Source organism: Anabrus simplex, chromosome 8 (genome assembly GCF_040414725.1).
Source record: "Anabrus simplex isolate iqAnaSimp1 chromosome 8, ASM4041472v1, whole genome shotgun sequence".
In the NCBI taxonomy this organism is placed as follows: domain Eukaryota; kingdom Metazoa; phylum Arthropoda; class Insecta; order Orthoptera; family Tettigoniidae; genus Anabrus; species Anabrus simplex.
In genome coordinates, this window is record NC_090272.1 from 129,145,661 (window position 1) to 129,167,498 (window position 21,838).

General features: G+C 40.5%; 1 protein-coding gene across 1 annotated transcript in view; it reads right to left on the minus strand.

The window, feature by feature from the left end:
- Positions 1-11,429, minus strand: part of LOC136878884 (zinc finger protein on ecdysone puffs) — a 304,897-nt gene extending 293,468 nt beyond the window's left edge. Inside the window, exon 1 of the mRNA XM_068228845.1 lies at positions 11,361-11,429. The gene's annotated coding sequence lies outside the window, so the exon portion shown is untranslated. The remainder of the gene's footprint in view (positions 1-11,360) is intronic.
- Between the last annotated feature and the right edge of the window lie 10,409 nt (positions 11,430-21,838).

Consider the following 21,838-nt stretch of genomic DNA (forward strand, 5'->3'; position numbering starts at 1 on the left):
GAAAATTACTACATACACCTAGACCAATACTTTAATGCCAGTCACAATCTCAATGAAATCTCAGAGAAACCCAACATACTCTTCGATCTATTTATCACTTTCCTCAGAAACAATAATGCAGCCAACCTAAACTCAATCCTAAATTTAATCAAAGGTATTTTTCCAAGACAATTACACTTTCTCCCGCACCCTTCAGCCCCACCTTAAGCCCTCTTCCTAAGCCATATGTAATTTTATATATGTCATTTCAATACAAGAACTTACTGATTTCCATGATTATAATTTTTACAACACCCCATTTAGACTTTATTCTTTGTTAAAAACCTCCTAGTATGTATATTCCTTGTATTATTAACTTTTACCATAATATCTCATTTCACTTGTTATTCTTTAAAATAACATTCTCTTAGGATTTCACCAAAAGTGATCTTTGCTCCAATACGGCTGATGATGACCCCTAGATGGGTCGAAACTAGTACCATGTAATTTATAATTTTGTGAATATATTTTGGTATTGAAAAGGTGGAAACATTTACGTTGTTATTATTATTACTTGTATATTATTCTCAGTTCAATACGGACCAAAAACATGAAATTCATAACCATCAAAAACAAACATGGCTAACAAATTAGAAAATGGTAGAAGTATGGAAGCAATTTACGCTTTATTCCGAGAAGCCTTACGTACCGTGACCCCTGAACTCTGGAAACAACGTATTAAACACGCGGAGAAAATTGAAGACCACTACTGGGAAAAAGATGGACTGTCTGCAAATATCCCTTATTTCGAGTCAGTCATAATCAACATGAATGACAGCAGCACCGATTCTTCGGAACACAGTGATTTTTCAGACGAAGAAAATTGATAGAATTAAAATATATGTAAATAATAATATAAATAACTCTTGCAAAATTGTACAGTGTGATATTTCTGAATTAGGAAGTTAACCATTTTTAAACCTGTCGTTCAAGGTCCAAAGCCCTCATGAGAAAAGGTGATGGGAAGTGGAATTTATAAGAGGAAATAAAATTAATGGTTGAAAGTAAACGAAAAGTTGTGTTCGTTGCGCGCGTGATTACTACTGAACGCGGCAACACTGCGCCCGATTTCACCACCCGACCTGCTGTTAATCGCACGGTCCGGCGTACACAAAACCTCCCTTCAATATTACTCTTCATAAATTCGGTACCACACTGTACGGTTACAGTTGTTGTAGTTTCTGATAACCATGACTGAATGCTTCAAAACAAGCCCAAGTTTGCTGGTGTACGTTTATCCTGAGCTGAGAAAGAATTGCTTTAGAAAAATGATAAGAACTTCTTTCAGGGTGGTTGAAAAAAATTGTAACTTGAGTATTACACTACAAATACATGTGGTTATGACAAATTTTTTATTAAAATCAGACAAGTCGTTTTCATTGTACATATTCCTAAGTGAGCGCTTCGTAGAGAAGAAGCCAAAAACCCGGGCAATATTTATTACAACCACAAATAAAAAATATTTAATGAACGTCGAAAACAATGCGTCTTATATACGCTAATGTAGAATTAAGGAAAATATTGGTATAACTCGAATTTTAATAGGCCTATTGGTTCGTTTGTAATTAAAGCCTAAACTCGAGTGTCCATAATAAAAAATCCGACAGTAGATCTTTTAGTGCCTGGATTTCACCTTGTTTTAAGTTGGACTTAGGTGGATTAGCGGTCTTGAGAACTCTGGAACATGACTATGTCTAGGACTAATAGTATTGGGTCAGAAGTGGATATAATGAGGATTATGCTGAAGCACTTTTCTGAGAGGATTAGCGAAGCTGCCTGCATGCAAAAAGTCAGCACTATAAAAGAAATGGAAGTATTATTAGACAGTTTTGAGGCTCTGAATAGTATGGTATTGAATAGCTGGACCCTTCTCTATCCTTTGATAGTGATCAATTGTCAATACGGACCATAATGAAATTCATAACTTACGCTCTGAATAGTAGCGTAGGTTGTAATCGACCACAAAATAGACCAATAGAGGGCGGGATAAACATGTCAGAGAATTATCAGAAGAGGGGTTATAATTATGATCAACAGAGGACTAGTAAAAATTATAATGGTGATAGGAGTCATCAGAATTATCAGAGACAATTCAGAGAAGGCAGGCGCTGAAACTTTATAGGTCAAAGTAATTGGAGGTGTGAGAATTTGAGTTATCAGAGAAATTATGGACAGAATAATCAGAGAGAGAATGATAGGCCGAATACTAATGTTAGCCAGGAGTCGCCATCGAGCCAGAGAGCAGTTTGGACAGTGAAATATTATACCGAAGGTCTTGTATTGCACCACAGTCACAGTCAACATTCTGTGCATAACTCTATCCTTTTTTAGTGTACCCTTGGTTCTAGGCCTTCCAGTTTTTATCATGTTAAGGTTCTTCCAGACAGGCCAAGATTGAGAAGCATGTGCTGGAGTTCCTTCTGTTGGCCAATTCCAGAGAGGTAGTGCGGACTGTTGCCACCAGCATCAATTCTTAAGTACACCTAGTGTGGCTAGTACTGGCCTGGTGTTAATGGAACTACTCTGTGATCTGAGCTGCAGTTATACTACTTCATAACAATAAAAAGGTTTTCCACCTCGTTTGAATTTCTCAGTTTCAGCTGCAACTTGCCATCGGATTGAAGTGGAACTATGCTACGAGTTTAGTGTTGACTTTCTTGGAATGGACAGTCGACCCACACAGGACAAGCATACTCAACTGTAGAGAAAGGAAGTGTCAACGCTGTAGTTCGTACATTTGCTAGATGTGCTCCCCAACTTGATCCTGTTAACACTAGAAGCGAGGCTGGGTCATTACTGGAATGTTTGCAAACCCTTCTGTTCATATTGTTCTACGATATTTCATCAATAACTGTAATAAACATCCAAACATAATTTCATATTTCTAGGGACAACCCATTAAGAGAAAAATCTACATATACCAATAACGGTGGCTGGGTCAGAAATGATCTATCAGCGATAGCAATACATCCATTCATAAAACTTTGCATTTTGTGTGTTTTGTTTCTTCCTGCTTTCCCAACAATCACAATCTGTGTCACAACAGGGCAACTATGCACGCCTGCTATGCAGGAGGAAAAGCAACCTGAGATATCGGTTATATTATTGTGTTTGAATATGCCAATTATTGCCACAAAACTTCCTCATCGCTTGATGAAATAAAGTATCAATGTGCAATTTTTCTAACAAATTTAGCAAATTATAGTAGTAACAAGCCTGTTTATTGATGATTGTTATTTAAAGGGACCTAACATCTAGGCCATTGGCCCCCTAACAATACAAAATGGAATGATAAATTAAAATCCAAAATCCTCCACTGACCAGAATTCAAAACATGAGGACGAAGAATGAATGGATATGAATTTAAAACAATCAGTGGAACTGACCCACTATGCCTCACGTTTACAGAAACTGACATAAAAGAATAGTATTACTGAACCAAAGGACTGCTTCTATAGCACAATACTGAATCGATGATGCTTGTAGTCTAAAGGGGTCCAAAATCCAAGTCATCGGTCCCTCATAATGGTACTTATCGCTAGGAAAGTAGAACCGTGGTATTTGTCATGTTGCAGTACTAATCAAAAGTAGCGTAAACTCGCGGTATTCCACACATTATGGTACTAATCACAGGTAATGAAATTCCCACATGGAATACAGACCTATGGTGTTTCGCACATTGCAGCGCCATTTACAGGCAACTTTACAAAAGAAAATATTTAAAAAATCCTCCTATCAATACAATTCAAGTCATCTGTTAGATGAAGCAAAGTCTATACATGTTTCAGCCTAATCTCAAGGCCATCTTCAGTAGTAAAACAATGATTACATAATATACAAACAAATTTTTTAAAAAAAACGTAATGATGTGAAGTGACAGTGATCATGATTAGTGAGTTAAAAACACATTGAGGTGCAAAGTCCTCTCGTCTAATAGATCTTGCTGACTGTTAAATAAAACACTATGCTGAGGAGTGTAGTGAGACCGTCAATACTACGAATAAAACTTGTAAACATCTGTAATGAGAAAAAAGGAATATATGAGTGGATGAAGAACAAGTTAAAAATGATGTACGAAAAGAAAACTCATATGACTTAGGCCGCGTGCACACCGAGCGCGCTTCGCATAGTGTGTCGCGTGTAGCGTGAAATGCTATGCATAGCGCAAGGCGTGCTTGATGTTCACACCGAAAACTCTACGCCGTGCTCTCAGCTTAGTTTGGCGCGAGGCGTTTTAGGGTGGTCACAAACTAATGCCGTTATCGACGTACACTAGAAACAGGTTACTGATGGATAACAGTTACCTAATATTGAAAATTAGAAAGAAGAATCGAATGTGGGCTCATGAATTTAATGAAGTCGTCGCCGCAAGACCTATCTCTGTCGGTGTGACGTTAAGCCAATTGAAAAAAAAATGAAGAACGAATTACTTTCGGAGAATTCCATCGTTTGTACAGAGATGCAAGACTTTATCGCGATAAATTTTATGATTACTTAACGACAAAAAATACCTTTGACCTTCCAAACCCTGCAACTGAAATGTGGCGACAAGTAGCAGAGAAGTATTGGGAGAAATTCAATTTTCCGAATTGTCTAGGAGCACCGTTCAGCAAACACATGGAAATAAAATTTCCGGCTGCAATATTGTTACAAGTAGCATACACAATTAATTATCGTAACAAAAGTGAAGTAAATGTGTGACAAATATAATTAATAAATAGAAATGTTTACTTCCAAGCCCACTACTAGCCTGCAGAGTGATATTCTTAATGTTACCACCCTCCATTGGCCAAATTACAAACCGATATTAGAGAGTCTGGGAGATTCTATGCACTTTGTCACAAAGTGTCCGGCTACATGGCTAAATGGTTACCGTACTGGCCTTTGGCCACAGGAGTCACGGGTTCGATTCCTGCAGAGTCGGGAATATTGTAATCATAATTAGCAAATTCCATTGGCACGGGGGCTGGGTGGATGTGTGTATTCATAATCATTTCATCCTCATCACGACGCAGGTCACCTACGAGAATCAATTCAGAAGACCTGCACCTGGCAAGCCGAACTTCTCTTCGGACACTTCCGACACTAAAATTCATGCGCAATTTCAGCCTGTCACAATGTTAAGCCCAGTAAAATGTGACAGTAGAAGTAATATTACTGTATATGTTTACTGTAGGAATGCGATGAAACTGTTGAAGATACTTAAGTCCACTTATTTTGCAAAACAGTTACATTTTTACAGTTTTTATGTCTTGGGTTCCATATTTCTTCTCTTTGAAACACTGCATGAATAATTTATTCTTCCAAAGCATCAGAACCAGCTAGGTAACGCTAAGCAATTAACCAACAGTGAGCGTTGTCTGGCGCTTCGCTTAGCTGTAAGGTAGGCGTTCAGCGCACCGGAGCGCGGACGGTGTGAACACCTGGCTTGGGAACAAAGCACTGGTTTATGCTAGCATAAACTATTTCTTCTATTGTCACACTTTACTGGGCTTAACATTGTGACAGGATGAAATTGCGTATGGATTTTAGTGTGGAAGTGTCCGAGGAGAAGTTCGGCTTGCCAGGTGCAGATCTTTCGAATTGACTCCCGTAGGTGACCTGCGTCGTGATGAGAATGAAATGATTATGAATACACACATACATCCAGCCCCCGTGCCAATGAAATTTACTAATTATGATTACAATTCCCGACTCTGCCGGGAATCGAACCCGGGACTCCTGTGACCAAAGGCCAGTACGGTAACCATTTAGCCATGTAGCCGGACACTTTGCGACAAAGTGCATAGAATCTGCCAGACTCTGTCATATCGGATTATAATTTTGCCAACGGTAGGGTGGTAACGTGAAGAATATCACACTGCAGGCTAGTAGTGGGCTTGGAAGTAAATATTTCTGTTTATGAATTATATTTGTCACACATTTACTCCACTTTTGTTACGATGATGAATTGTGCATGCTAATTGTAATAATATAGCAAATATTTATAATTATTTGTATTTATAAATAAATAAATAAATAAATAAATAAATAAATACAGTAAATAAATAAGTAAACAAATAAATAAATATAAATAAATACTTGTAATTATTATATAAAGAGCGTGATTTAGTCGGAAATTTATTTTTCACGTGTTTGCTGCCCGGTGCTCCTAGACAATTGGGAAAATTGAATTTCTCCCAATACTTCTCTGCTATTAGTCGCCACATTTCAGTAGCAGGGTTTGGAAGGTCAAGGGTATTTTTCGTCATTCTTAAGTAATAAAAAAATTTATCGTGATAAAGTCTTGCATCTCTGCACAAACGATGGAATTCTCTGAAAATAATTCATGAACCCACTTTTGATTCTCTTTTATCATTTTGAATTTTAGGTAACTGCTATCCATCAGTAAACAGTTTCTAGTGTACTTGGATAACGGCATTAGTTTGTGACCACCCTAAAACTCCTTGCGCCGAGCTAAGCTGAGAGCACGCCGTAGTTTCGGTGTGAACAGCAAGCACGCCTTGCGCTATGCATAGCATTTCACGCTACACGCCACACACTATGCGAAGCGTGCTCGGTGTGCACGCGGCCTTACTTGTAACTAAAAGTTGTCGTCTCGAATGGAGATGACCTTGTCGGTCTCAAGTCACATTGACAACTAAGCCTGTGTGTGGCTTACTGTGTATCTGTGTCAATGTGGTTGGGAGGGGTAATGGAGGGGGAAGGGCAGGGAGGGAGGGACGTTGTGATTCGCGGAAGGAGGGTGTTGATGGAAGGGCGGGTCTTGTTCTAGAATTGTATAAATATTTTCTTTTGTAAAGTGATAACCGTCAATACGGAATGAGATTCATAACTTGCAATTTACAGGCAACGCAAACCTATGGGGTTCATCACATAAGTGTACTAACCACAGGGACTCGTACTATCCCGTGGTGTTCCTCATATAGTGGATACTAATCATAGCCAAGCCAGATCCATGGTGTTGCTCATATAGTGGTACTAATCACAGGCACTGTAAAAGCCGGCAGCGCACACTGTTGCTACTAATCACAAACCTATTTTGTACCTAACGTACTGGCACTACCCATGGTGTTGCTCGCGTGGTGGTACTAATTACAAATAGGCTCATGGTTCTAATTCTATCATCCCTTGGTAGCCCCTTTTAGCCACCTGTTACGACAGACAGCAGATACCGTGGGTTTATTCTTCGTCTGCATCCCCCACGCACACGGCGTGGACACAGAGAAAAAAGAAGGAATCCGTCACTTCGATAAATGAAGTAACAGACGAAGAAAGGCAAGAGTATCGAAGGGTGTGAAAATGGAAGACTCCCTAGCCCTCCGAAACTAATAGCGCCGGGGTCGGAAATGAACAAGAGTTAACAAAGGAAGGTAGGACAGGATAGATGAAAGGAGCCTGGCACAAGTAAATGGAAGCAATGCCAGGACTCACCTAAGACCCCGTGGTCGCCAAACCACGCTCCCAAGTTGAGAGCCCCTGGGGCCCCTTTTAGTCGCCTCTTACAACAGGCAGAGGATTCCATGGGTGTATTCTTCATCTGTGTCCCCCACCCACAGGGAGCAGCCTGTTTATTACGGCTGAGTATCAACTAATGAAATGAAATGGTGTACGGCTTTTAGTGCCGGAAGTGTCGGAAGTCATGTTCAGCTCGCCAGGTGCAGGTCTTTTGATTTGACTCCCGTGGGCGACCTGCGCATCGTGATGAGAATGCAATGATGAGGACAACACATACACCCAGCCCCCATGCCAGCAAAATTAACCAATGATGGTTAAATTTTCCGACCCTGCCAGGAATCGAACCCAGGACCCTGTGAACAAAGGCCAGCATGCTAACCATTTAGCCATGGAGCCAGACAACTAATGAAAGAGCAAGATATTACTGACACCCTAAATGAAATTTTGGACCATGAATCGGAAGGCAAGCCTTAGAACGTTACGTCTGATGAATAAACATATCAACTTTCAGATATTGCCACAGATACTAACATTTTATATTCAGACGGAATGACATAGGAAGTTGGTGTAGTGAATGATCTCACAGTTCAGTTAGTAAGACATTTGCATCATAATGTGTTAAAAAATCACCCTGGCCCCACTCCACATGTAAAACACTATGTGAATGAGACTTGCATCAGTGCTTGGCGACTGATGATCACCGACAAAATGCTGAAACATATTGTAGCATGCACTGGGACAGAGGCTTTGAAAATTGAAAACCTGGAAGCATTGTTAAGTATACTGTACGTCCGTTGTTCATATGAGCGAAGAGCTTAGAAATGAATTGGCTACGGTCAGCAAAGTGGAGTGTTCCGTTTGTAAAAGCGATGATGGCACGCGACAAATTCAGGGAAATTTGATATTATTGATATTATTTGATATTAAATCTACAAGATCTGAATGAAATGTTTGATTTTGTATCATTTCTCTGCAAATGCATAATGTACCTACATACCAGTGCCAGAAATAACTATTGATGAGCAACTCTTTCCTTCTGAATGTCTGCAGACTACACAGTTCATGGCCTCAAAAACAGATAGAAAAAGGCAGAAGTATGTTGAATATTATCAGCACACTTTATCTGGATGCATTTGTGTACGGGGTTGAGGAGTAAGGAGGGAGCTGTCCCAGTTCCGGTAGTGCTGCCAACTGAATGAAAATGAAACCTGAATTGAATCGAGAATATGATCGATCGATATGAAGTTTCTAAACCGTTACCATCTTAAGCCAACAACTGTGTCACATACACATTATATAACATTTCTCGATGCGAATCTTGTTCCTAGCATGAATTCTATGGTTTGGCTTTGTTGTGTACACAACAACAGTACTAGTACGTAAAGTGTACGCCAGATGTCGCACAACGATGCTTAAGCAATTCATAGTTTGTTTGAAAGGTTGCCAGTACGAATCTCGAAGATTGCCGTGGTCGACCTATTCAGCTCTAGGGTGTAAATGCATCCAGATAAAGTGTGCCGATAATATGTTGTGAATGCTTTAACTTATCTTGGAAGAGATGATATTAGTCCCAATGGTGGGAGTAAAGAAACTGATGGGAACTTACATGTACAAAGGAAGAAATACCACATGCGACAGTTACTTTACCTATTTATCTCCAGCGGAAACCTTGAAACCGATTTCAAATGCCCTTATCGGTAATAGGAACAGAGCTCATATGGATGTACCAGTCTTCGTCAAAAAGAGCCAAAAGAAAAGTTATATATCACAGCATTGCTAAAGACTTATGATGCTACACTAACAATCTATGACCAAAAATGAAACGCTCGCAACCAGGAATGAGTTTGCTGGAAAAATGTATAATGCCAAATAACAGGCCAGTATTGATATTAAATTTTCTCATTCGGGACAAATATTTCAGGTTCCATATTGCAATCAACATCTAATCTGATGGCCAGGCAGGCAATAATTTTTGAAAATTGAAAACTGCCAGTGGCTCCAAGTAGCCTACACAGTGGCCTCCACGGAATTCACTAGCCATGTGTCTTGGTAGGTGTGCAATTTACCAACTGATGAGCCCAAATTAGTACACTGGGGCGAAACGTTGACAATCAGGAATGATTACAAAATTGAAAAATAATCCACAACCAGGTCTCAAAAAACAAATAATGGTAATATAACGATTGTATCAGTCATAAAGACTTCAAAGTATTGAATAAGTGGTTCTCAATAAATTTTAATAAAACCAGGAATAAGTTAGCTGGAAAATTTACAATGTTGGACGAACTATATAGGTATCATAAATTTACTCGTTTGAGATAAATATTTTACGTTCCCTATGGGAATCATCATCTATATCAACAAAAATGTTCTCGTTCAGAGTAGGCCTACGATGCATCCAGATGCTCAATCTGAGGGGGGTTTTTTTTGCTAGGGGCTTTACGTCGCACCGACACAGATAGGTCTTATGGCGATGATGGGATAGGAGAGGCCTAGGAGTTGGAAGGAAGCGGGCGGCCGTGGCCTTAATTAAGCATTTGCCTGGTGTGAAAATGGGAAATCACGGAAAACCATTTTCAAGGCTGCCGATAGTGGGATTCGAACCTACTATTTCCCAAATGCAAGCTCACAGCCGCGCGCCTCTACGGGCACGGCCAACTCGCCCAGTCAATCTGAGGGTGGGGAAAAGAAGAAACCAGACTCCGTACCTTTTTATAACAGATCTAAATATGGAATTGATGTGGTTGATCTAATATCCCGTATGTACTCAGTGCAAACACCAACCAGGCAATGACCAGTTCGCGCTTTTTACAATTTATTGGATTTGGCAGTAATAAATTTGTGGATGGTGAACAATGCACTAAATGAGACTAAACTTAAGAGTAGAGGATTCATTCTGCAGCTGGATGAGAAACTAGTTGAAACTTATGCAGCAGTTATGGTGGTAAACATTAGCTGATGTTATTCAAGAAATCCCTGACAGATAAGAGAAGCGTACTCGTCAAATCAAGACTAACTGCACTGGAAACAAGTCATTTGTAAAGTGTCATGCCCGCAGAAGGGCTGTTTTTAGCAAATGCACAGCCAAAGACTACTATATACGTCCCTAATGTGAAAGTATAACATATATACTGTAAAGGCAGCAACGCATGTTTGAAAATTGTACTGTACTTCATGCTAAGTCTTTCATTTTCTGTTTAATACTAAATAAATACATTGTAATTCTCACGAATTTAATATTTAGTGATCAATAACTCCATTCCTTAATCAAAAGTCACATATAAGGCCTATAAAAAGTAGTGTACCAAATATATGATCAACGTGCATAAGGCAAAAAAGGCAGGAAGTACAACCATTAGATCGCAAGACTGAAGGAGCAACGTTCCTCAACATCCAAAATAAACAAGAAAGAATGGTAACTGCCACACACACACATAAGAAACCTACTAAACAAAACAGAATTCGCCTTATACTCCTTGTTTATTCACAACGAACACCAACGCAACCTAAGCTGCCAACAGTTCGCCGGTACGTGACGATCCGGTCTCCCACATAAACTGTTATATATATATATTCCTTCTTGGAAATCCACGGATAAACTAACAAGCTCCTTCAGCTCAGTCAACGATGCAAAAATAAAAAGATTCTGAATTTCCACGTTAACTAAAACAAAGAAATAAGTACAATTTAGACTACCCAGAACAGATCGTGTAGACCTAAGCATGAACTAAATGGAATGCCAATTCAAGTTTCAAATTCAAGATAACACATGGCCAAAGCTCAGGCTCGGGACTCAGAAATTCACAAAAGCATCGTAAAATAACATTCACACAGTCAATGTATAAAAAAACGTTTTTCCTCACCTGAAATCCCTCCAACACAATTAGTACTTCTCACCACAAGTGAAGCCAAACACGCCAAAGAGTATATACAAAAGAAACAAACTTCAGGATAGAATTTTCATCAAACGAACACTATCAGAAATGCAAAAAATTATAAAACTAAAATATTAATAATATGTACTTTATAATGATACCGAAATATTTCTGAATGTTTTTTATAATATTCAAAGTGATAGATTCAATTTAAAACTCAATCAAATAACACAAAACAATATACCACGTTCTTATCCAAAAGAACTACAACTAAATATATAGAAAAAGAAAGCTCCATATTGATATGGTAATAAAAACTTACGTAAGGAAAATTCCTTTGGAAAGTTTTTATTACACGACGACTAAATCAAATAGTACTGGTGAGATGACACGCTGAATAACATGATAACAAGCAGGGAGTGATTGATCGCCGCCTGCAGCACTGCTGTCGCGATGCGGTATAGCAGCAGTTTGTTCGCAAATATTCGCCGATATTTCTCAGTAACAGAAAATGCATCATACATTTTCACAGAATTACCCTTATACAACCATAAAAATATATTAGATAATGCTCCCACCACACCACACCTAATTTTCTTTCTTTCTTTCTTTCTTTCTTTCTTTCTTTCTTCCTGTACCGACAATTTTTGGACTATTGCACACAATTTCAATAATGTTCTTTTAATCTTGCAGTTTGCCATAATCATCGGCTTCCCAATAACTTTCTCTCTAATTGTTACATATTATTATTATTATTATTATTATTATTATTATTATTATTATTATTATTATTATTATTATTATTATTATTATTATTATTATTTCGTTTCGACCAACTAAGGACCACGTCATTTCAACTGTTTCCCCTTGAACTTTAATGTTGGGCCAGTATTCCTTCATTCGTATACGGTGTTGCTCCTTTCGCTCTTCCGTCCATGCCTTTCCAGTTTTCATGTTCGGCTTTGGTAGGAACCTCTGATGTTCTTGGAGTTTTTTCTTAAGGGGGACACGCTCCTGGATATCTTCAAATGAGATCTCAAACTCCTGCAGATCTTTCTGCACGTCTATTATTATTATTATTATTATTATTATTATTATTATTATTATTATTATTATTATTATTATTATTATTATTATTATTATTATTATTATTATTATTATTATTATTTATCAATACGGCCACCAGTAGGCCACACTTACATAATCTTCCTCCTGTCACGCAGACCGATAGACTTTCTTTCATATCTTCCTCCTTGATACTTATTTCTTCAAAGTCATTGTGCACCTGTGTAAATCATCCCGGTTGATTTTTAGACTTTTCCTGCAGAAGAAGTATCCTATTGGCAAATCTCTCAGGGTTTATTCTTTTGGTATGCCCATAAAACGCCAGTCTCCTTTTCCTCTTCACAGTCGTGATTCTTTATACTGTCTTGTAGAGCTCCAAATTCGATCTTAACCGAAAGGGACACTCGTCGACTTTCTTGGGCTTAAAATTTTTCGTAAGAATCTTCTTTCTCTTTTTTCAAGGACTGGGTCAGGCATCCTCGTCAAGGTTTCTGCTCCATAAAGGCTTTCCTTTCTAACCACTGTGCAGTAATGTTTTAACTTGGCCTGAATTGAGAGGGACTTGGACTTACAGGTGTCATAACATAGTCTGAATGCCAACTCCATCTTTCTCACCCTCTCCTTTAATCCCTCCTTTTCATTTCCATTGGGGTGAGTATTTCTGCCAAGGTGTTTAAATTTTTGCACACGCTGGATATTCCCATACAGTGTAACAAGTCTGTCCGTGTCACCTTTTTTATAGAATCTATGAATGTTGTTCTTTCGAAGGAGAATCTTAACCCTGTTTTGATTGCAACATTATGTAGTTCTTCAACTTGTTTCTCGGCTGTTTGACAGTGGCTGTAATAAGAACGACGTCGTCTGCGAAGGAAAGGCAGTTCAATATGATCGCATTTTTTCCACAACCTATCTTTACTACATTCTTCGTTCCATTTTCAGTCATTCTCAACCTCCATTCCCTAATAACTTTTTCTAAAATGCAATTAAAGAGTAGTGGAGAAAGGTTGTCTCCTTGCATCAAACCCGTTTTTATCTCAAACGGATTTGCGAGCTCACCCATAAATTTGACTTGTTGAATTATGGCCAGAGATTTCTTATCCACTCCAAACTCCTGCAGAACGTCCATGAACTCTCCACGGTCTATGGAATCATATGCCGTTTGAAATCAACGAAGGTTATGATTGTCCTCTTCTGATTTCTCATTGATCTTATTTTATGAGTGATTTTAGAATATAATTCTGCTCAGCATATGAACGCCCTTAACTGAACCCGGCCTGGTATTCAACAATTTGTATATCTAGATGTGTTTCAAGCCTCCGCTTTAATGCTTTGGATAGGATTTTGTATGCTATAGGATGAAGGGAGGTACCTCTGTAGCTGTTCACGTTAGTTTGGTCCCCTTTTTTGTGTACCGGTAAAGGATGAATGAATACATTCCTCCAATCACTTGGTATTTCTTCTTTTTCCCAAATAAAAGCGAATAATTCCTCTAGTTTTACCACTATATTTTCACCTGCAAATTTGAATAACTCTGCAGTAATTGAACCTACCCCAGGAGTTTGTTGTTTCTAGATGCTTTATGATGGCCCTAATTTCTTCCCTATTTGGTGGTAATGAATCCTTCAACTTGAACTGAGGCTCTCCAAACAGCAATCCATCGTCAGGAGGTTCACAGTTCAGAAGTTTCTGGAAATAGTTGGCCAGATACTCGCAATTCTTCTTGTCACCAACAATGAGTTTCTCTTGTTCACTTTTAAAACGTAGATTCCCAGGAGAGAATTTTTTAATTTGTTTTTAAACCTTCTATAGATATCTCTTGTGTTGTTTCTCTTGAAATCTTCTTCTATGTTGTGCAGCTGTTCTTTCTTGTACATTCTCTTCGCATTCCGAAGAATTTTTGCTGTGTGTTTCCGTTGTTTCTTGAAGTCTTCGAAATGCCTGTGATTAGTACACTATTTATTCCACGCTTTAGACCTTTCCCGTAAGGTTACTTAACAATCGTAATTCCATCATGGATGTTTCTTCCTTTTGGCGATCATTATAGTCTTTTCAGCTGCTTCTTGAATCCTCCTTTCCATTTCTTCCCAATCCGAAGATTCCAATTTAACAATTATATTTTTTTATTTTTCTGAACATGTCAAACACAAAAATTTTCCATTCCTATTCCCTCTAGCATACTTTCCAGCTGATTACGCAGTGTTGTTCATGTAGATGTTTCATCGGATATTAGTACGCTATTTTCAATATTTCTCTCCGGTACCCCCTTTTTAAGCAATACATTTAATTACCTTTCCATCCAACTATAACTGCTCGTATACATATTTCTTCACATAGGATTCTAACTCCATTTATACTTGCACATGCTGGTAGAGCAATTATTATTTTGCAAATCTGTATGCTTATTACATTAGTTCTTTAATATCTATACTAGGGTCCAAAAGTTAAGGATAAGTTACGAGTAAGCAAGGGAACAGGAAATAGACCGCAAATCGCACGACATATCCACCTACCAATCTTACGTGTTCTCTCTGTATAGGAAAGGGGTGTTCCTGCTTTGACTAGCGGCGTAACCGCAAGGTATACACAGCCAGTGCCTGCGCTCCATACTCCCTCAGTCGTGTTTGCCCTGTTATAGTGTGCGGAGTGTAGCTTTGTGGTGAACGAGCCAACATAATGGCACAACGACGCCATTTGGACCCCGTTTTGCAGGTTAGAATACTCGGCCGCCTGGAAGCAGGCCAGACACAGACCGAAGTAACTGTATCCTTGAATGTGCCATAAAGTGTCATTTTCAGGCTTTGGAAACGATTTCGAGACTCAGGAGTCTTAGGCCAGTACAAGGTCGACCAAGGGTAACCACCTCACAGCAGGACCGATATCTGGCCTTAACCGCCAGACGAAATCAGAGTGCACCTGCAAGACAATTGACGGCGCAGCTTGCAGCCGTTTCAGGATTGCCGTTTCCCGACAAACTATGTACCGGAGGCTCACAACAGCGGAGTTGTTCGCCCGACGTCCAGCTGTATGCGCCCCGCTCACTCCAGAACAGAGAGGACCCGTTTAATGTGGAGGCATCAACATTGAAATCGGGCCATGAATTAATGGAGGCATGTGCTCTTCACAGATGAATCCCGCTTCAGTTTGCAGAACGATTCCCGTCGCACATTAACCTGGAGAGAACTGGGTAGCCGATACAACTACAGGAACATCGTGGAACGGGACCACTATGTTGGTGGTGGCGTCATAGTGTGGGGCGGCATCATGCTGAATTGACGTACGGACCTGCACATCTTCATGGATGGTCCGAGGAACACTGTTAACGTTCGAAGATACAGGGATGAGGTACTGAGACCACACGCTCGACTCTTCAGAGGTGCGGTTGGTCCAAACTTCCTCTTAATGGACGATAATGCCAGACCGCACCGCACTGCTCTGGTGGATGAATTTCTGACTGGGGAAGACATTCATCGCATGGAATGGTCAGCGAGGTCTGCGGATCTGAATCCTACATAATATGCCTCGGATGCATTGGGGAGGCGAATTGCAATCCGTGAGCCTCCACCAAGGACATTCCGAGACCTTCTCATTGCCCTTTCGGAGGAATAGGATCACTGCCACAAAAGCTATTGGACTATTTGATAGAGAGTATGCCATGTCGCTGCGAAGAGTGTGGACGTTAGGGGTAACCATACACCCTATTAACAGCATATTTGGTTGTGGTAGCCATTGCCAAGTTTTGTTAGTTGTTGTCAAGAACCTTTCTGATACTGTTTCTTTGTAAAAGTTGTGTGACATATGGTGTGTGTGATTCAGCTTCCATTTGTTCAGCAATCCGTCTGACATTCCTATCAGGCGGTATAGTCTTGTTTAGTGATTATGCTTAACTTTTGGACGCTAGTTTACTTCAATGCACTATAAAACAGCCCCACGCAACGATGCTGATTTTACAAGCGAAAATGAAATATTATTATGCAGCTTATAATCATATTTACAATCTTCTTCTATAAAAACATCTTGACAGTAAGAGCGCAAATCCCTTTCATTTTTGATAGATTTATTTGTTCATTCCATGTCCCATTAGATGTTACTATAATTACAAAATATTGTGACGAATTGGCGGGGTAGTAAGGTAAATTAACACTAGACTGGTAGCTTCTATACTAAAAATTATTAACTAATGCTCGGTTCACAGTCAGGATTCCCGACTACACACTTCTCTAGATCTCTTTCTTGACACAATATTTGTTTACCATCAACGCTCCGACACTTTCTACTATTCTTTTTTCCTTCTTTCTGTTTTTCAGATCATGGAGTCTAAGAGTAAACGGGCGGACCAGATGGTTGCCAGACTCTCAAATTCCAACATGGCGGACAAGGTAACCATTATAATATTTTAATTTATAGAAAACATTTTACTTTACTGACTACTGTGCTATAATTCTGAACCTTCTAAACACCACATTCCATGTTGACATAAATAGAGTATGTCTTACGGATAGGGGTGATCTGAAAATATGCGGAAGTTAGATTAACGGAAGAGTAGCGCTGGACCACCACCTAGAGAAAAGGTGATCAGCAAGACAAAAGGCCGACTAATACTAGGCCGAAACTCCACCAACCACCAACTCTTCCGTCTCATCCATTTGATCTCCAGTAACTGTAATCAAGCCCGTCCTACACTCCTGATCACATACGATTTTATTTCGCTTTTGACTCCGTATGGCATGACGCCCTCATCTAAAAGTTACACCATTTCTGTTTTCCCCAGTCCTACATCCATCTCTTTTCATCGTAGCTCACGGGCAGTTCTGCAACCATTCGCATCCAAGCACACCATTCCCGCTCCTTCCACATGAGTATTGGCGTCCCCCAAGGCTCCCCACTGCCCCACTGCTTTTTCTTCCATTCGTCGTGGACATTAAACAGCCCCAACCTCCCATTCATCTATTGCAGTTCGCAGACAACACAGCTATTCGCGTTCTATTTCCATCCGTCCAAAGCATCTACCTGCGTCTCCAACCCATCCTTAAATCCTTTGTAAAATGGTGTGATCGCTGGCACCTCCGGATCAATCCCACCAAAACCCAGCCCACCCTTATGCGTCCCCGTAAACGCGTCCTCTCCATTAGACGGAATCCAGAAGAACTCAAGCTCACCATACGCAAAACTGCTATCCGCCTCCAACCACCTCTCAAACACCTCGGAATCATTATCGACGAACACCTCACCTTCCGCCCACACTACCTTCATATCAAGACCCGAGCCAACTGAGATCCCAGCTGCTCCGCCGGCTTGCCGGAACCAACTGGGGTATCAACTCCCAACTTCTAATCCATACGTACACATCCTTCCTTGGCTCAATCATCACATATGGACAACCAGCCTGGCTCGCTGCAACTAGCACCAACCACCATCACCCCCGCCCACTCCTATCCATGGAGAGAAGATTAATCCGCATCGCCCTCCGCCTTCCCCCACTCTACAACACATCTACAACATATTCCCAATACCAAAACTTGATGTCCACACCTCAGCTATATTCCTACGCTTCATCCAGCGCTCCCTTGACCAAGGACATTTCTTCATAACACAATTCTTCCAGGTTCCCCTAAAACGCCTTCTCCGAATCCTCATACCATTTCATCATTTCCAAGCACTCACAGCGCCTGCAGATCGCCCGGTCCGGTACGAACCGTCTTCAGCATCGGACACCCGGTTACGCATCATCTCCTAAGCCAAGGGGCTATCGGAACTGCTCCACTCTCACATGGTACTCTCAACATCTAAATATGTTTTCATTTATTGATGTAAACATATGTTACTGTATTTATATGTATGTCTTATCACCCAGTACTATATTGTATTAATTGAAGTGGGCTTATTTTATTATCTATATTTCTCTTTGTATGTCAGTTAATAAACATGAAGCTCAATGTTCATTTCATGCCTAACAATATTTATACCCAGGTTTATATATATGCCCAACAAAAAATAGAAACACCCCACTTGTTGAACAATGTATGTATGTGTATTAAATATATAAAGTCATGCTGTTCTACACCCTATGGAATCACAGTCCAATTAATAAAATAAAAAATAAATATAAACTCAGAAAAAGGCCGCATCTCCCTTTTCCATCTCCGTCACATTTCGCACCCACTTACCCACCTTCCTCTTTCCACACAACTCCCACACTTCCGCAACTCTCGGCCAGAGCGAGGGCGCAACCCTCTATGTGGTCCGCCTCACCTCCTCAGTGTGGCGAATGAAAACAAAAAAATAGGCCGAATACAATCACGCTTTTTGACGCACATCATATGCGAACACGCACATCAATTTTTTATCACAACAATTTTTGACCGTCCGGGGTGACGCCACACCTGTAATTTCGCACCTCGCCGACCTAATAAGCATATCGGCTGGCGCGAAGTTGGAGGCCGGCCTTCCCCAGTCATGTTTATTGTATAATCCACGACGTTGACCCAGCGATCTCGTTCGAGGACATTTACAGTACCCTGCGCATACATGGTGTCTCTGGTGTCACCAGACTTTACGACGGCCCCGATCTCGCACCAGAGGTGCTTCTCTCTTTCTACAAGTTGTATTCCTGCAACCACGTCCAGACTAATGGAGTGTTTATTGATCGCCGTCTCCACCGAGTGACATCAACACCTTCACAGGTCATCGCCCAGGTCTTGAATGTCGAAGACCCTGCTACGCCTGCTGCAAGTACGCATCCTCCGTATTTCTCACCCCCACTCCCTCCAGCATCCTTCCCCAGAACTACTACCATCACCTACACTGTATCTGCTAACCCATCCCTCAATATTCCTCTTACCTTACCTGTCCCCACTGCCACCATCATTACTTCTGCTCACTCCTCTTCCATCCCTCCTATTACTAATACCACTGCGTCCCATCCTTTCCCCTATTGATAACTTCCCTCCCAACCTATCTCATTCCTGACCACCTAAATCGCCAGCCTACATCTATTCAGCCGTCTGCCGAGGGACATTCCACCGCTCCACCTACGAACGTGGTACGTTCACCGCCACCTGAACATTCTTCCACCTACAGCTGTGTTATTCGCTGTGTGGATCCAAGCATAGCGCTTGCAGCCATTATTCAATATCTTCGCCAGGCAGGCCTCCCTGTACGACGAGATTCTCGTACCTACAATGCCGACGGTCCAACGTTCCTGGTGCGCCTCCAACTTCAGACTTCCGACGACATCCACCGCCTCAACGTTCAAGGACTCTATATCTACGGTCGCTATCATCGGGTCGAACCATCTTATTCACCTCCACAACCTTTACACCCTCCTCCCTCACTCACCAGTCGTTTACGGCCTGTCCCTCCTCCTCACTCACCAAGTCTACGATCTTCTACAGTCCCACTTCCCCCAACCGCCAAATTATCCTTGCCCTCCTCCACCTTCTCCTCACTTCCCTAGTTAACTTCTCCTCTTTCTACCACATCCTAGCTTCCCATCCTCTCCCTAATACCTTCGTCTAACTCTTCACTCATCTCTGTTTTTGAATGTACAAGACATTGTATCTCTTTCAATAACGTTTCATCTCTACTGTACTCCTTAGACCAGAAGCCATTTCTTAACATCTCCAATTTCTTTATGCCCATTTACCCATCCCCTTCATCCCACAATTCTCCACTTCCCCGTCACCTCTCCTGGCCAGAGAGAGGGCGTTACCCTCTAGGTGGCCCATGAATGCATTAATGGATAGATAGATATGCCGAACTGAAGGCACCTTGAGAAATTATTTCCATCCATAACATTGCTAATACTCACCTCACCTTAACATAAGCAGTGAGTAATACATAAGGATGGGCGATGTAACCATTTTTCCAATTACAGAATCAAAATTATATTCTTAGTTAATTTTATGGCAAATATCGAAAGATATACTTAAGTAAATAAAACATTAAATACTACTAACAGGACAACGCTTATTAATTTTAGTGTAACAAGGGACGTGCTAAATAATTAAATAATTAACCGTACTAACACAATAAGCCAATTATAGCTACAGACGGTGGCGGGGAAGGATGACCGGGAATAATCACCCGTTTCCAATTTCTGAACCACTCATGGAAAATACATACTCTTATAATTATTAATGTACATACTAAGTTATGAATAATACTTGTATACTTACGCGTTTCATCGTTTTCCCCTCTTATAATAGTCACCGTCAAGGTACGACAAAAATAATTACACCAAATTGCTTAGCCGGAGCGTAACACCGCTCGTTGCGTCTACCGGGATTCAAGAGACAAGTGGGTGCAATTCACTTTCTATAGATCCGTGGGTTTTCAAAAACCCCGGAACACCTTCCCAAATCACTATTACCTAAAATACTATAGCACACACTTTCTATAGTCCCCATACTAACACCGGTTATACGACAATTTTCAACACGCACATTTACACGGGGCTGAAAATATTCGATTTCCACAAGCCCCGTACTCAAGCAAAAACGAAGATAATGAAGAGGAATATCTGAGTTATTCCTGTGATACAAAAAGAAAAACAGAGAGTTTCTATCACTATATGCATATTGCAGTACCGGTATTCTAAACATAGATATAAATGTATATCTATATAATATCTATATAATCTGTAGCTGTGGTGGTGAGGGAGATGGGAGGTTTGAATGTGGCCTACTATGTCACCTCACTGCCACAATACCCACCACAGACCACTAGTGTTTGGTAATAGCCTCCAGTCTCCTATCGTGCACTATAGTGGTTGTATGTCGGTAGATGTGGTGGTGTGGGAGATATGGGGGTTGATATTGGCCAAATATATATATATGCATATTGCAGCGCCGGTATTCTGAACACAGATTTAAATTTATATCTATATAGTCGATATAATATATATGAAAATAGACGTGTGTATCGATTTGTTTCACTTTGCAGCCAAAACCACCCATAGCAGACCACTGGCGTTTGGGTGTGGTGGAAGCCTCGAGTCTCCCATCGTGCACTATAGAGGTTACGCATATGCAGCTGTGGTGGTGTGGGAGAAAACACGAAACAGGCCATTAACATAAGGAAAGGAGGCGAAAAACCAGCGCTCCTTAACGAACATTCAGGAAGAAAAAATAACTTAAGTAGGCTTAAAGCCTAATGATACAGAGGCTAATCCCATAACACAAAGCCTTAAAATCAAAATAAAAGGTTACACAAAACAAATAATTCTCACGAGACAGCCAGGTGACTTACGTCAGCCAGAAAGTCTAGGATATATAATACCAACGAGCCGCTATAAGTCTAGTTTCTTGAGTGGCCGAACGGCTCTACCACAGCGAGTCTTGAAGTCATTCTCCTTTTCAGTTCCGTTGTCACTAATAGGAACATCTTTCTTGATTGCTGCCTCT